The 17,500-nt window shown below is 34.5% G+C and overlaps 1 protein-coding gene across 1 annotated transcript in view; it reads left to right on the forward strand.

The window, feature by feature from the left end:
* Window positions 1-15,398: 15,398 nt before the first annotated feature.
* The window catches only part of LOC135208469 (general transcriptional corepressor trfA-like), a 156,697-nt gene continuing 154,595 nt past the window's right edge, over window positions 15,399-17,500 (forward strand). Inside the window, exon 1 of the mRNA XM_064240682.1 lies at window positions 15,399-15,792. The gene's annotated coding sequence lies outside the window, so the exon portion shown is untranslated. The remainder of the gene's footprint in view (window positions 15,793-17,500) is intronic.

Below are 17,500 nucleotides of genomic sequence, written 5' to 3' on the forward strand. Positions count from 1 at the left end.
GTCGATGATTTCCAAAGAAATTATCGTCTAATCCTTGTTATTACCAATGATAGAAAATAATTATGTAATTGAAATGTTAAAGATGGTTTTTATGCGGCATTACTCTGTCTGCCCAACAGCAGGCAATCTAGAATGCAAAAATATTGGATACTTTAGAACTTTTGTGGATTTCACTATGTTACTTATTATATGACACTGGTGCGAAAATATGAGCAAAATAACCTTTACTTAGAATTCACATCGCCGGAATATTTAAACGCCTTTCTCACTCTTGCCAGACTCCAACACTACGGCGATGGCATGCAGGAACGCTAACATTAACAGCTCATTTATATGCGCAAGGTATAAGAAACTCTAAGATTAAAAGCAATATATATGCAAAACCTCAACATGTTTTGTTTAATCCAAGAGTCACAGCCCTCATTATACAGCATTATTTGTCGGTTTCAGGCTAAATTTTCCAAGGGAACATATTTCTAGAATGATATTTTAAATAATTTTACCACTGGAGAGGCAAGATACTTCTACTGTATTGCACGCAAGAGTCTAGAAATCGTGATGTAATAATGTGTTAATGACATCGTGTGGAATTACGTTAATAAAGATAGAAACAATTACTAAAGACGCTATTCGATTTTCTTCGAAAATAAAGTTAAGAATACCATGGAAAAAGAATGGAAATATAATCTTTGTCTAGGATTCCCCATATGGAAATGAAATAAATATTCTTCAGTATTACATAACATTCATGAGGCTGGATGCCAGATAAAGGCGCAAGCACTGGATGGTAGACAAAAATGTCAAATTTTGCTTTTGCTTCAGGGATATTAAATTCAAATTCACTTTCGTCTTTCTCTCATCACGCTTCATATCACCAAAATGCCTTTAATATACATGGTCCAATAAGAGGGACTTAGACTTCACATGGGGAGCGAATTTCTCTCACTGACATATATTTGTAAAAACGGAGGAACGGAGTAAGAGCATATTGCAGTTATCTGTCGAATCTGAATTACAAAACAGCAACAGGGTATTTATCCTATATAAATTTTTGTTATTATTGCTATTCTCAATTTTATAGCATTCTCGTGGAACGAGCCCTAAGTCATGGCATTTTCTAGCAAGCTTTAAGAGAGTTAAATAACCATGAATAAAATAACAACGAAGAGCAAATGAAAAGAAAGTAGAAAAAGATGTACATACATGTAAACATTAGCAAATAAATTGGATATAGATGTCTAAATAATACAAAGTATTTTGAGTGTAGTTACCAGCTAAGTAACTCAGACCCAAGGCTGTGGTATGCATGGTACAGAATAAAGTTAGAGAAATATTAGTTATAAGGGCTTCACCCAGTAGCATGATTCTTATAGTTCATAATCATTTATAAGTCTCTTCTGAATTTATGCTTACTCTGTTTGTTTCTATTACATGAACAGAGCTTCTTATGCATTTTGGTGGTTCAAATGCAGCTTAATGTACTTTTGTATTCTTATACGATGATATAATACGAACTGTTTAGCTTGTTTAATTTATTGACATCACTAATCCCATAAGACAGCCATTGTTAACTGCACCATTCAGATCCAAGTATAAACTAATGCACTTTTACAGTTAAAACACAGGGCGACAAGTTGTAAGTAGGAACATAAAAAGCGAGATTTGACATTATATTAAGACATTTAACAAAAATGTATATAATCAAGTGTCAAAGCAGGAAAAATCCAGCACCCTTGAAAAACATTTCTCGTTTTCGCCACAAAAAAACTTTGTAATGGAAAGTACTTTCCTTTATTACATTCCACTTCCAGGGATAAAAGTTCTTGCATATTTTGAAAGGAAATTTCACCAAGCTTATTTTAGAATTAGTTTAGCATGAAAGTAAAGAAGAAAGCGTAAGAGCTCTTCCTTTTGAATGGATCTTTTGAGTGAAGTTTAATTACTTCTTTCTTTAGATGGACGATGCCATGAGTGAGTTTTTGTTTTTAAGTTGAAATGCATATGTAATAAGGGTGATGCGTTCAAGTGTAATGATCCTAGGCTCATTAATCCAGGCACCATAAAAATTTCGTGTAATTAGCATCACATTATCCTATGAATAGTTCTTACATTGAAACGAGTAATGAAATTAAGATAATTGTAATTATTCACACATTGTATAAAGATTTTCTTTGGTTAAAGGAAAATGCAATTAAACTATGCATTCATTAAATTTGCTCATATTTGTGTAAACTGCGCAAATAGAAAAAAAAACACGTTTTTACTTCGTAGCATTCGCTAATAGATTTTGGAATTTGTTTCCTCTTTGCCTTCTAAATCCTTGTACTTGAGTTTATTTCACATTTGTTATAACCAATGAATGAAACACATTAGCACTTTAAAAACTGTTTGTTTCTCTCTGTTACCCATGTGAGTTTAGCATGTTGAGATTTCGGCTACATCGCCAACCTCGATCTGATCACCAGAAAACCTCTCGTGTCCTGTACACTGAATTGTATTTCAAGTATAAATTATTGCACTTATTATTCAGTGTTTAGAAACAAGCGCATAACGAATATGCGACATTCGCGGTAATTTCTGTCAATATGTACGAACTAAATAATTTTCGAAGGTCGTACGAAATTCCGGCAAACTTTACACAAATTCCCTCCCCCGCCCCACCCAAAGTAGAAGAAGAAGAAGAAGAAAGCATAACATACAAGCAAACTGTATTTGAATAAAATTATGAGGCCGAGTTAAGGCGGCAATGAAAAATAAACAAATAAACATACAGAAGAAAAAAATGGATGGTAATTCTCAGAACCGTCATTTCTCAAAACAAACAAAGCCATTCTCCAATAATCTTCAATATTTGCCACTTGGGCGGAAAAGAGCATCTACTTCTTAAAAGCAAATGCAACGTCAGAAGTTTTCTTGAACTGAAGATTTTGTTTCTATGATCATTCCACAAAATGGAGAACTAAAACAGGAGAAATTAGAAACTGATTTGAAAATCAGACCTGATAAGTGACGAAAAGACAGAAGCCGATTGTGAATATAATGAGGGCGAGTATAGCTGGAACGAAAGGGTTAATTATTAGATAATTATTTTTTTGTGTATCGAGGAAGATAGTACAATGACAGTACAGTAATACTAAAGATGAACTAAAACTAACATTGACATTCAGGAAGAGCTCGTATAAATTTCTCAAGATGTGTAGATAAAAGATTTATCTCTTAGAGTTGAATTAGCATTTGTATTAGATGTTGCCATTTGCAATATTGTTGTGGTCTTAACTTCAATAGTATTGAACAAATTAACTGCACAAGTCATGGTTCCAGAAACTGAAGAGGATAATTTTCCATAAAAGAGTATGACGCGTTTGAAAAATATAACTAGCAGATCAAAGTTTCCTTTAAAATTATATATTTATTTTTCTTTTCCGAGGCTTTTTTTCCACGATATACTTTTCTACCTTAAATGTATAGGAATTTAATTTTCCTCGTATTTAGAATAGCTTCTTAGGTATTAGAAATTTCACTGGAAAAAAATCAGAACTTTAGCTGATAAAGTTTTGTACCAAGCATTACAACTACTTTGTCTATTTCAGGTAGGTGGGAAAGGACTTAGCCAAATTTTAAGGGAGACGGTTGCTTCTGAGGAAAGTGTAAGCGGACTACCGACTCGATTAGGAGAACACAAACGCGCATATGCATTACATGTACAAAACAATGCCAATCTCCCATGCGTTCAGCAACAACCATAAACCGAATTGGGATGGAGCTAACATAATTTTTAAAAATAACAATGTCCACACGAGAAGGCTGGTGGAAGGCGTCACCATAAACTTAGAAGTTTTTAACGGTAACAAGTCGTTCGTTGGGAAGACCCATTAGTTAATTTTTTTATGTTTAAAAACTTCGTTATAGATTTTAATTTTAAGACAAGCTCTGTTTTCCTCTGCCTGTTGCTGCCTCCTCTTCTGCTCTCATCTCTCAGACATGATACAGCACAAAGGTCCTTACGTCACAAGGGGAACATCGCAGCCCACAAGACGTTCCAGCAGAATAGCGAACAGGAATACAATATTACCAACAGAATTACGTAGTTGGGCTGCTGAGCGCTTCCTTCATTTGCGTTCTTTGCCGTGGAATTGTACTACCACTGGCACTTGTCGTGCTCAGAAGTTTACTCCGCCGAATTTTTAGTCACAATGTTCTCTTGAATGACGATGAACTTAGCACACGATTCGAAAGCTATTGTTACTATTAAAGAATCATCAACTCTCACACAGCTATATTATTGTGGACCTGCAACCAACTACAGCAATGTCAGCGGACACAGGTTCAGAAGTATCAAATGACAATCTTTGGGGTTTGAATACTGTTATCTGAGCCAATTATTCTTTGCTGATTATAGGTATTGATTAATAAAATCTATTAAATTCTATTCTGTAATATTTTTTCATCAACTGCTTCGACTCCACAGAAGCAGAGCATGACGGCCTTGTAAGCCCTTTTCATATTTTCGTGTTGTCAGATGTAAGGACGGTCTGTAGTTACGAGTTATAAAATGTGATCTATATAGATATCCTTCGGATGAGAACGAAAAAAGAAAATACTTGAGTGATACGTGAACAGTAACAAAATGTGACCGATGTTGCTATTAGTATTAAAATGTTGTTGAAGTGACATTACAAAGTTTCAGATATTGGGTAACGAGAATTCGTCTTTTTATGTAACAGACAATGAATGCAGTACAGATAAGCACGCAGAAACACAGATTAAAAGCCAATCCTGTTGAAAGAAAAGTCACATGACAAAAATGGATATTTACAGATATAATCACAATAAGCATTATATGTCACTTTAGCTCGTTATTTTATACCGATCTCTTTCCTGGATTTAACAGTTTTCCGATATTTATCGCTGCTTGCAGCGTGACCAAAATATTAGGATAAAAATACAACAATTCTTGGTATAAAGAAAAATCAGCATTTAACACTTCGTAAATAATGATGATAACTTTTCTTATGGTAATGAATCCAGTGAAAACAGAATTTCACACATGCTTACAAGTAGATATGCCCCTTATGTTTCGTATATTAAATACAACGAGACAAATCAAGTTAATTTTATAGAAAAAACAATGAAATTGGTTAATCGAAACTGCCCCAAATGTATTAACACACGTCCTATAAACTAGATGCAGCTCAGGTATTATTCTGACAGGACGCTATCTATATTTGGGACTCTATTTCGGATTAAATTGTATACAGGACTACGCAAGCCGTCACAGGCTGCCGTTAGTATCAATTTATACGGAAAAGGAGACTGTTCGGTTATCGCGCAGGTAATAAGAGAGAGAGAGAGAGAGAGAGAGAGAGAGAGAGAGAGAGAGAGAGAGCATATACAATACAGGGTAAACAGAGGGTGGGGGATGAAAGATGACAAGAGCCACACCGCCCCCTACCACCCAAACTCGTAGGTTTCCAATAGAGAACAGCAGTGCTTGGTAAACAATAGATTTTACAGACCCAAAAGGAGAAAATGCGTGAGATATACTTACACAAAAACATCTAATTGCAGATGGTATGGGAATAAGATGAGAATACGTGATCTGAAAAAAAAACAAATGGGCTTTATTTAGTTTAATATTACTGCATTCATATAACATGGACGTACTCTTGATCCAAACATAAACTTCAGAACCCACATCCTTTTTTCTTTATTATTCCCACACATTCCCCACGGTTTTCGTTACTGGAACATCCCGTTCACCTTTACTCAGAACTCGCCTTCCTCTCTAGAAAATCTTCAGAATCCTTTATCAACTTTCCTGAAATTCTCAACTTTTTTGATGTGGTCTTGTTCAATATCCTTTTAGACAAAAGCTCTGCTTATAGCTAGATTATTTCTTCTTAGCTTGTTTTTTTATTAATATCGACAGAGGCCTCTATTTTGCAGACCTTGAAACAGCGGAATTAAAAGCCTTCCAGACTAACAACAATAGGGCTTTCCCTTCCGCCAGGAATCGATTTCAGTGGAGCTGTAAAGTTGCGTTATTTGCTTTTTGCTGAGATTTCTTGACTGTGAGACACTGGCAACAGTGGATTTGCTCTTCAACTAACACTTGCTCGTACTGTTCACTTGCCTTGGTAAATGTGACCTACGTTGTACACGTATGCAGATATGTGTACGTAGATATTAATCCTTTTCTTTTGAAAACAATTCTTGATTAACCAGGGTACATCTGTTTCTTAATATACCGCCTTCAGTCGCCCTTAATAATTTGTTTTGAAAAGTATTATGACCCTCCTCAAAAAGGCCAACTTACTGATAAGGTCTTTTTGACAGAAATAAATCTCATTACTTCTAAATCCACCATATCAATATTTTCTTGTTGCAACGAATATGAATTTCAGCAGCCACGACAAATACATTTATGTAAAGCATGCGGTATGTAAGATTAATGTACACACAATTACACGAACAAGTCGGTACACAGTTCATGTCCTACATGTATTTATACAAATATTTCTAAAGCGGCAACTTCGATGAATGAAGGCAGACGAGCTCCATGTTAGACATGTACCTTTAGGATGGTGGGGCCACACGGCTGCTCCAGTTTACCGCAAAAAGAGAGGAAAGCCTGAATTATGCAACTCTGACTAAAGCGAACGAAATGGAACAGCTGGCAATGAACGAAATTTGCTGGATGAAATAATGAAAACGATTAAAGAGATATAGTAACAAACAGTGACGATTACGTGTTGATGAAGAAAGTACAGGAGATACGAAAGTAAATAATGGCTGATAATGTGAGAAGGAAAGAGACAAAAAGGGGTAATTTATGTTTCATGCCAGTGAAAAGAATAGAGAGAGAGAGAGAGAGAGAGAGAGAGAGAGAGAGAGAGAGAGAGAGAGAGAGAGAGAGAGAAAGAGTATCTGCACCAATGTTACCTTTTAACATCTTAATGCTTAGTTGTTATGAATGTATGAATAAAAAACAAGTTCTTTCTTAAATAAACCTTTCTAGTAATTATTCCCAAAGGTTTTACTCGGATAAATTGTCAATAAATTTAAATTTCTTCTCTGTTTTCGGCTATCAATACGAATTTTCGGGATTGCAAATGAACAGATGGAATCTGTTAATTTATTTTGGAAGTGTTTATTCCTCTTCGACAAATAATTATACGTATAAAGTGAACATCGTAATTTTCTGAGCGTATTCTTTTCTTTAGACAGAATCTGAAACATTCAAATGCAAAGGTTAACGTCCCCATACCAAAATGATAACCCTGCGATATTCTATAAACATTCTCGAACCATTAAACTTCAAAATCTACCTTAAAATATCGGTTTAGTCGCTTTCTTTCTAAATATCGAACATCAACTTTCTGGCTAAATAACGAACATCATCTTTCTTTCTAAATATCGAACATGAACTCTCGCTCTCTTTCATGAAAAGAATTTCTAATTTTGGTACTTCCAACAGTCCTATATTAAATTCCATTCCCCACCCCCCACCCACCCACACACACACACACACACACACACACACACACAAGTAAAAACACAAGAAGATGAAGAGCCTATCAGATTGATAAGCAGCAATACTCTTCCTGGTCCTGGGCTGTGTAAGTGGGTCGGCGTGCAATCAACGAAATCAAGAAACTTCGTAAGAAATATCGTTACGCTTTGAATTCACTGACTTTTTTTTAAGTTCGGCAAAAGTTTAATAACTATTTCTTTTGATGAGGATAGCTCGAGGGAATGAAAAAGCTCAGTACTTTGCAAGGAAAGTATTTTGAATGGTTTCGAAATCCCCATTTTCACCTTCTTTGAAAAGCTATCTTAGATTTTAGCATTTCTTCCGATCCGATGGTGATTATCAGTGGTAAACATTGATGACTGGGGAAATAACTCAAAAGAGCAGGCTTGTGGCTCAGATTTATCCTATTACACCATCTTCAAAGTTACTTCAGTTCACTGAATTATAATATCTGTCTTTATATCTTTGGAATATGATGATGAACGAGTTCTGAAATTGGCCACTTTTCTTCATGATTAATTTTTTGTAGAAGAAATCTCGAAGAGTGAGCAGAGTGGGTGAAAAAGACTGGTAGTCAATTGTTTCTAATTACAGTAGGTAACAACATTTATTGAAAGCCCACGTTCTATTTTGTATCAAAAGGTTCGACCAAACTGAATGTAAATTTAATGAGAAAATCTGCTTAATGGTAATTTTTCAAACTAATATATGAATTAACCTTTTAAATGATTTGATTACTTCAATTTCAAAACTCTACACATATAATTGGTTGCTGTTCAAAAATAAACAGACGTTATACTTCAAGAACAGTCCGAAATATCAATTCTGAGCAACATTATAAAAAAGTAGTAACCAGTTTACTTGTGTGCTCAATTTTCATTATTTACTAGCATATGTGCTAAGTTATATCAAATCTATTTTATAGTTTATGTTTCTAATTAGAAAATATTATTGCTGTCTATCAGATGAATATCCAAGGGGAAGAGTTGATTAAGCTGGCCTTGTGTCAGCACGGGCTCTTGCTCACCGAGCAGCCCGTAATAAGGGGAAGATGATTTTTCATCAACTGTCAACATCAACATCAGATCCGGTACATGCTCTTCCATTATGTGTAAAGCTATATTCAAGAATATTTCAAGCTGTGAACATGATGCAAGTGGACGTGTTTTCATTGCGTTCTAGCGCACAGGAAAAATGCTCGTTATCTTTTAGTCATCTTCCTGACGTTGTGGCATGGTAGGGGACCTTTCAAAAAAGATGTTGAAAATGATTGACGCAAATTATTTAAAGGCCAATCTAATTAACTAACAAGTGTGTTTTCTAAGGCTAATCATTTATCGCGTGTTCCACGCAAGGCAAAGGAATTTTCTCATATTTCATTCTTTGCTGAAGCTTTTATCACTGGGTGATTAAACATCGGAATCTAATTTTCTTTTCTATTTTTGTTTTGATTTACTCGGATTCTGAATGTTTTGTTGTTAGTGAATCATCACACGTGTTTTGGAACATGCATTTGCAATTTGGTTCGTTTTTAAGAATGCAAAAATCCAAAAGTAATGCTGAACTCTATCTCTATAGAAGGAGAATGTACTTGCTACACAGTCCATTACCAAAAAGACTAGTTTTCGTTTTCGTTTGACCAATAATTCCCTGATCTTTATGGGTTATATAGAAATGTCTTCACAAATCAGTCAAGTTCTTTCGATGTTTATTTGGAAACGTTCCTAACAGTAAACAACTTCAGATAAAGAGGACAACTGGAATGGATAAAAAACTTTAAATCACATTTTCATAGTTTTCCTTTTGATGTCTGAGGACATTACAATTATTTTACAAGAAAAATCTGTTTCTTTAAAAATAATTTATTTTTTACGTTGATTATTATTTCAAAGGTCAAGTTTGATTGATGAAAGTTGATAACGCAATATAGTACTGAATAGTATGCAATATTTCTAACCAAGATGAGTCTGAAGGAAGATCAAAGGAAATTTAAATTGATGGTCAAACATGAAAGTTTTGCCCTTTCTGACCATCTCATGCAAATTTCATCAAGGGATGATCAAACTTACTTTTTTTATTTCTTTATATTCGTTTTTAATGGTATGATTGTTTATGGTGCTAATACTGAGATCACTTCCAAAACAAACAGAAAAGCCATACATACTGATGTTTGACTTGTAGATCTTTAGTCATAAAATCACGGTGCTCTCTACTCGTATATATGTTATCTCTTGTATACAAAATACCCTCATTGGCGAATAGACTCACAATTGCATACACATTCTCAGACATTTTATGTCGTAAAATATATCGTTGCTGCTTGGACCGAAGCGCCATAAATTGTATAACCCCCAAAGCCACAGTAAACTGTCGATGCGATGGCGTATATCTAAAATGGTCGCAATAAAATCGGAGATTTCCTGGTGAAACGAGCTGGAAACATCACACACCACATTTTATTGTATTAAATGATATCAAATAAAAATACCACTTCACAATTATGGCTTTTTGCCATTAGCAGATGAGTTCAGCACGGGAAAATCTGGAGGAACAATAAACAAACATTCAAATGCACGAGCTCGGACATACCATCACCAACACGCACACAGACAGACGCAAAGAAATAGGCTCGCACAAATATAAATGCCCAGGTTATGACCTACAAATAAGTATTACAGAATCTTAGGATTTATTTTGTAGGTGAACCTGATTCTGACTTATAACCAGTTCGCTCTTATGGAAGAGGACCCCACCCCTCTGTCAGTGGTTAAGCTTTCAAATCCTGGCAGTTCACGGCTTGAAGCTCGCCCTTCACAGACAACACTTAAAAGCAAGACCGACAACAGAACCTGCACCTGCACCCAAGTAATCGAACCTCTAAGCAAAACAACCAAAGAGCACGTGAAAGCCGCACCAGTTCCTCATCAAGAGAAAGCACACCTCCAACTAACGCCCACACCACCTCTTAGTCCTATCACACCCCAACCCCATCACCTCAAAGTCGTTCTACAATGGTAGTCGCCATATTTTTACATTTCAGTCATCCTCCACCTAACGAGAAGAAAGGAGGTAGAAGGGATATGTCTCTCTGAGCTCAAACTATTATTGCGCAGTTTCAAGTAATCTAGCAGTGACCAAACTTGTAAAGATCTGTGGATGTCGTCAAAGAATTTCTCTAGGTTCCACGTTTCTTAGCTGCATCCGGACCCAACGACTCTCGGTGAACAGCACTCCATAGTTGTTAATCACTGTGATTGACAGTTGCCATGTTTCTCTTACCATTGTTTTTCCTTTTCCTGTTCTGGTGTCTAACGGCGGGCTCCTTCACCTATTTTTCTGTCTTCCACTTAAGCTATTGCAACTTTATCTTTATCGCCTTACTGAATGGAGATAAAAACAACGTGAAGTATACACTTATACATTCTGCAATGATAATGAGAGGGGCAAATACTGGCTGAGTGACATTAATATAATGGCATCACAGTTTTTTCCTAAAGGCATACACATGCACATGTCTTCCCTTCAATCGAGGAGAAAAATCACATTTTCTCCTGCTATAAAACTTTCCTTTTCCTCCGGTCCCTACTGAATAATACAGGCGCTGTACTTTGAAATGCGTTTCGGTAAGTTAAATACGGTATGCTAACACCGTAGAGTTTCTCAAGCTTTCTGCTTACAGGCTATTTAGGGACCCCTCTAATTCCTTCTGTATCAGGCACGGATCTTTTTCTCCCTCCGGAAAGGTTTCGAAGCTGTTAAGTCGGTTATATAGATTTTAACGATTTTTGATCTGGTTTCGTGCACTTATTCAAAAGTTCTATTTAGTTTTATAATTTCCTATTTTCACTTTTCAGGTATAGCGGAAGCTCTTTTTTTGCAGATTGGAAAAGCTAGAGAACATTCTTTCCTGGTATTTCACGTTAACCACGAATTAATTTCTGTAGAATTGGAAAGAGAGTCTCTCTGGCTTTTCACCAAAGAGATGCGACATCGCTCAAGATTTGTTGCCCCACAAATACTTATCGAACCAAAATAAAATCTTGAAATGGTTACTTCCACAAACGTAGGGCACAGAGGCCTACGAGCTCCATGTTAAACATGTCCCTTTAGGCCGAAGGGACCACACGGATGTCAGTATACCTTGGAGTAACGCAACTTTACATACACCGAATGAAGTGAAAGGGCTGTAAGTCGAATCACAGCGTGTTAACGGAAATAAGAAATCCGAAAAGAATTGATATAAAAACAAACTAAACCGATTAACGTATGAAAGAACACAAATGAAATATATTAATGAATAAAAAACTAAACTCTTAAAGAGGAAGTAAAAGAGACAGAGAAAAAGAGGAATATACAGGTGATACAAACCGCTGGGCTCACTGATTGCTCGTAGTATTATGGAAGTAAGAGTGTTTTCAATAATAGATCTCAAGATTTAATCTTGGATCTTCGGTTACTTTTCATGGTATGATGAAAGGTGAGTATTCAAAATATTTTCCTAGTCTAGGAAGCAGATATTTCATATTACCAACCGTGTTAGCTGAATTTTTACGACAATTTATGGATAACGTTAAAAACTGCAAATATGATGAGCAAGTTCCACGAAAAATTAAACAGACTAATGTGAAAGAAAGTTGTTAAATTCAGCCTTTATGACGAAAACTCAAAAGTGTTGTCTTTAGAAATAATCCATCTTAACTTGCCAATGCACTCATTTCTGCCCATGAAGAAAGGTTCCAGTGTAATAAGTGACAAACAGCATCCAGAATTACATTAGTGCATTTTTTGAAAAATGTAGCAGATCCAAAGAATAATGTTACATATATACTCATTAATATAAAATTCAATTAATCTTATGATAATTTATATCTATTGGCAATTTATATAATAAGTGTCCTTCCCTGACTGAATCTGTACCCAGATCACGCATGCAAGAGCGTAGATTGTACGACATAAGTATTTTCATTCACGTGCCCATGTACCAGGAATATATCACAGCTTAGCAATGTTCATCTTATATAAGCCTTATTTAAGTAAGGTTATCAGTAAAGATTAATTTTTGAATATATCAAATCATACTAAAAAAAGCAAAATGTAGCGACCCAAAAAGCAAGGCAAAAATGAAAAGTAAAAATTACGAGTTTAAGTTATCAAAGAACATAAATATCTAAATTATGCTTTAAAATATTATAAAAAGTAAACCATCAGTTATAAAAATGTTCTTACTCCAAGTAGAACTGCGATAAATTGCTTTCTAATGCGGTAAATTTTAAAGCTATTAATGACAGTTACTGACATATATGTACACGGGAGGAAAAATTTAAGATTTTTCAACTTAATTAGCCACATATTTCATTAGTTGATCTAATCAAAGTTATTGTGACTAATGTTTTACACGTACTTTTCTTTTTAATATTTTGAGTATAAAAAGCTGAATTCGGTCACATTATGCTAAAAGAAAGTCAAATAAAAAAGGCCACATTGACGAATTGAAGTTAAGCGGAAACAGAAATGTCCAAATTGTGCCACAAAAAGTCGTCTGTTAATAACAAATATGATATCTTATTGCTCTATGCAAACAAATATACGATAAACGACCTTTTCAATGACACTTATTTTATCACCATCTATCCAGTAAATGTATAATAAAGTATATTATTGCCATAATGATGCTATGGGTACACCAGATGTTTAGACTGAAAATTAATTTCATTTATTACACCGGCAAAAACTAATTATAATAGTAATTCCGATAACTGAATTCATTTATAGGCGAAATAAAAGCCCTTTTTTACCTTTATATAATTTTTTTATCTACTTTTATGAACATAAAGGAATTACTGAACTTGGCAAACAAAATACAAAACAAACACATTGCACCTGTGCAAATGTTTGTTCGCACTTGTTTGTGTGTACCTATGTGTTTGATTATATCGGACAAAAGTTTGTCGTCGAAAATGTAGGAGGGTTAACTATTTATCGCCATATCTTGTGGCATTTTCAAGAATACAACGACAAGGTTGAAAGTCTTACAGGACACGTCCGCACTTTCACTAGATACTACATATTACTGTTGTTTTCTTTTGACATCCAAGAATCAACGATGTAACAAGCAATTTTTATGGAGAAACTGGTAGACGGATATTTTGCCCCAGAAAATGAAAGTAAAGGATTCCAGGAACGAATTAACTAAATTTACCCGTGTCCTATTCTGTCTTCGTTTAGTTCCCCTACTTACAAGCTGGCAAAAATTCTTATACTTGAAATTGAACATACGAGTATATCAAGATCTAGATATAATTACTCATTTAAAGATATACGAAATTTCTTTCATGCACTTAAAAACCTATGTCTGCCACACACTGTTATACCTGTAAAAAAATCTGACAAGGTTAATCTCGATAACATTAACTACAAAGTTCAGAGCAGAAGATAATTATTTTGTTAGTAATTGTTAAGTGTGTAAACCAATGGAGAGATTAGGTATGAGCAACACTATGACTGCATGATATGGAGAAACAATGTCAAAAGATGACAACAAACAGTTAAAATAGTACCATTTAGTTTTTAACTTCACACATACACACATTTATATGTGTGTTTGTTTACTTATTTACTTAATAAATGAGCGAGAAAGATTATATATATAAAAAATAATAAAATGAAAAACAACACGAGAAACTCTTGCGTAGTGACTTCTACAATCCGATATAGATATTGCAATGCAAGTTGAAAACCTAGAGCTACATGGGTTTCCCAGTGCTGTGTCTACTGGTGGCATCCTGTTTTATCTGACTCAGATCTTGTGCTCCTCTCTGAAAAAACCTTGAGGATCTTTTGTTCCCAGTCTTAAAATTTTTAAGGTCTTGCCCAATGTCCTTCTCAAAAGCCTTGAAACAGATGAATAAAAGAACCTTCGAGTCCAATGATAACGCTGCTTTCATTTCTGTCAAAAATCGATTTCAGCGGAGAACTGTAAAGCTTCATACTTTGCTTTTCCTAAGGTTCTCAATTCTATCCTCCTTCCTCTCTGTAAATGGATGTGGCCCCAACCAGGGTTATTTCCCCAGAAACTTTTACAAGATGGGAATGTTACAGAATCTTACAACCATGCAAACATGCGCATGGGCAAGCAGACGTCCAAGTATGCCATCTGACTTTTTCGAAGGCAGCTTTGTTACAAATTGAATATTGTTCATCGAGTCAATGTATTTTTCAGAAAGTATTTGGTCATTACAGGGTGCTTCTGTTATTACTGACTTTTCAACAAGGCCAGTTTATCATTTATGCTTTTCGCACTACCGGAGCAGGTTTGGGTATTTATACAATCTCGGTGATTTCACCATAAATCATTTACAAATTTTAATGTCAACCTTTAGAAAGATTTACTCATTAACACAAACACATGCTCCTGGCCATATATACACACAAAGTTCGTATCCCAAATATATGCATTCATACAATCTCAGGGTATCCAATTCTATTAATGAACAGCTGGAAAACAGAAGAGCTTCATGTTAATGTCTTATATACCTCATGGCTGGAGAAAGACGGAATTGCTCAACTCTGTCTAAAAATAGATGAAGTAGAACAATTTGTGAGGCGAGGGAGCAGTCTTGATGGGGTTACCTAATTAAAAGAAATGTAAATGAAAAGACTTAATTAGGTAGTACAGTGACTAAAGGTAGAAGCGGGAAAGGCGTAAAACGTTCTAGCATGCCTGTACTTTCGTAGATTCCACAGTGGTGAAAAATTGGTAGTGAGGCACGCTGGTGCGCCAACGCGAGGGACAGAGAGGATTAGACGGTAGCCCTACTCCCGTCCAGTGTGATTCAGTTATCGTTCACTGGTAGGTGAAGCCGGACCACTCTTTAAGCACGAGGTGACCGTCGCGTCTAAACTCTTGCGCACATTGTTCGTAGAAGTTTCATTTTACTTTCATAGAATTTCACCTGAAAAATTGTGCGGCGAAGATTCTGCTACTGAAAGTTCGATAATTCTCATTCTTATGAATTCAGGTAGTCACCCCTATATTCGACCCAAATGTCATTTTTCATATACAAACTTTCAATCACTGAATACTTGTAAGGAAACGTTAATAATATTCACAAACATTCTGTGATTCATTAGAAACTGGCACTAGTTATAAAATAAACAATGTGAATGATAAGGCAGAACAAAATGAAAAGTCACAATTCCGTCTCAAAGACGAAAGGATAAGATAAAAATTTGATAATTCACCAAAGCAGTCATTACGCGTGAGTATTGATACATGACATTTCGAACAAGTACATAAGTATAGTACTTAAGAAAAACTACCAAACCTTTTGCTAGTGCGATTATTGTGTGCCTAAATACCTTGTCTCTTATAGTGAAAATACAATACACATATATAAATATCTTAAGTTTCTATCATTATTTGCAGGAAAGAATAAATCACACACGTACACACACACACACACACACACACACACAGATATATATATATATATATATATATATATATATATATATATATATATATATATATATTATTAACACACACACATATATATATAATATATATATATATATATATATATATATATTATATATGTATAGATATTATATACATTATATCTATATATATATATATATAATATATATATATATATATTATAATAATATATATATTAAAAGGAATGTTTCCTTGTAGACGAAGTTTAAAACATTCCGCTGTCTCAGCAAATATCCATAGATGAGGTGATAAACCCTACGCTGTTTTTCTTGACTCGAGCAGTGGACTGCCATGCGATTAGATGGTGGAGAACCGAGAACCTAGCAAACCTGAGCCAGTAAATTCGCCATTCAGTCATGGCGTCTTCTTTTTCAGGTTGCATTTTTTATTTCTCGGTATGAAAAGGGTGGTCCATATATATATATATATATATATATATATATATATTATATATATATATATATATATTGTAACAACAACAACCAGGTAACTTTCATGTAGAATACTACCACAATTTTAACAAAGAACCGAATATCACTTGATTTTCAGATACTTTTCTGGATTAGAGTGCAACATATGAAAACTTTTATTGACGTCAATAGCTCAGGTTATAAACAACGTCTTCGGTAATAAACGTGAACAACGGTCAATCACAAGGGAGGATGATGCAATTAATGAGAAGAGAGGGATTTCCCACTACAAGGGGATCCTCGCGTTTAAGGAGTACTGTTTGAAAGACCTGCTCGAGTGTGCTTACAAGGAAATTAATTTTATTTTATAAAGAGGCAGCTTTTTTTGAAGGGCATCAATTTGCCAGAGCTTACTTTAACAATGATAGCATAGAGAATTATTAAGCAATTATTATTTAGCATCAAGTTAATAAATAACTAGATCATTCATTACATTTTATGATGAATGACGACCTCCTTTCCACGCTGTCAAAATTTGTAACAAGATTTCCCTCGAGTTCCTTGCAGCTGTTTGAAGGTGCTGCAAACTGCATCAGATACTAACATCTTCTTATGTTAATTTTCACTGAATTGTATAGATATCTCTCTCTCTCTCTCTCTCTCTCTCTCTCTCTCTCTCTCTCTCTCTCTCTATATATATATATATATATATATATATATATATATATATATATATATATATATATATATATAAGTCACATCACATTACCGTGATTCATATACATACATCGAGCTACAAATGTCCTTTAATATCTAATTCGCTCTAACTCGAATAAATATATTTTCATATATGTTACGCAAAGGGGAATTTCTTATCGACTAAAAAAAACAAAAATTCCCCTTCGGTTAACATAAATGAAAATATATTTATTCCGAGGTGGAGCGAATTAGATATTAACGGACATTTGTAGATCGATATATATATATATATATATATATATATATATATATATATATATATATATATATATATATATATATATATATATATATATATAT

The sequence above is a fragment of the Macrobrachium nipponense genome, chromosome 35 (assembly GCF_015104395.2).
Source record: "Macrobrachium nipponense isolate FS-2020 chromosome 35, ASM1510439v2, whole genome shotgun sequence".
Lineage (NCBI taxonomy): Eukaryota > Metazoa > Arthropoda > Malacostraca > Decapoda > Palaemonidae > Macrobrachium > Macrobrachium nipponense.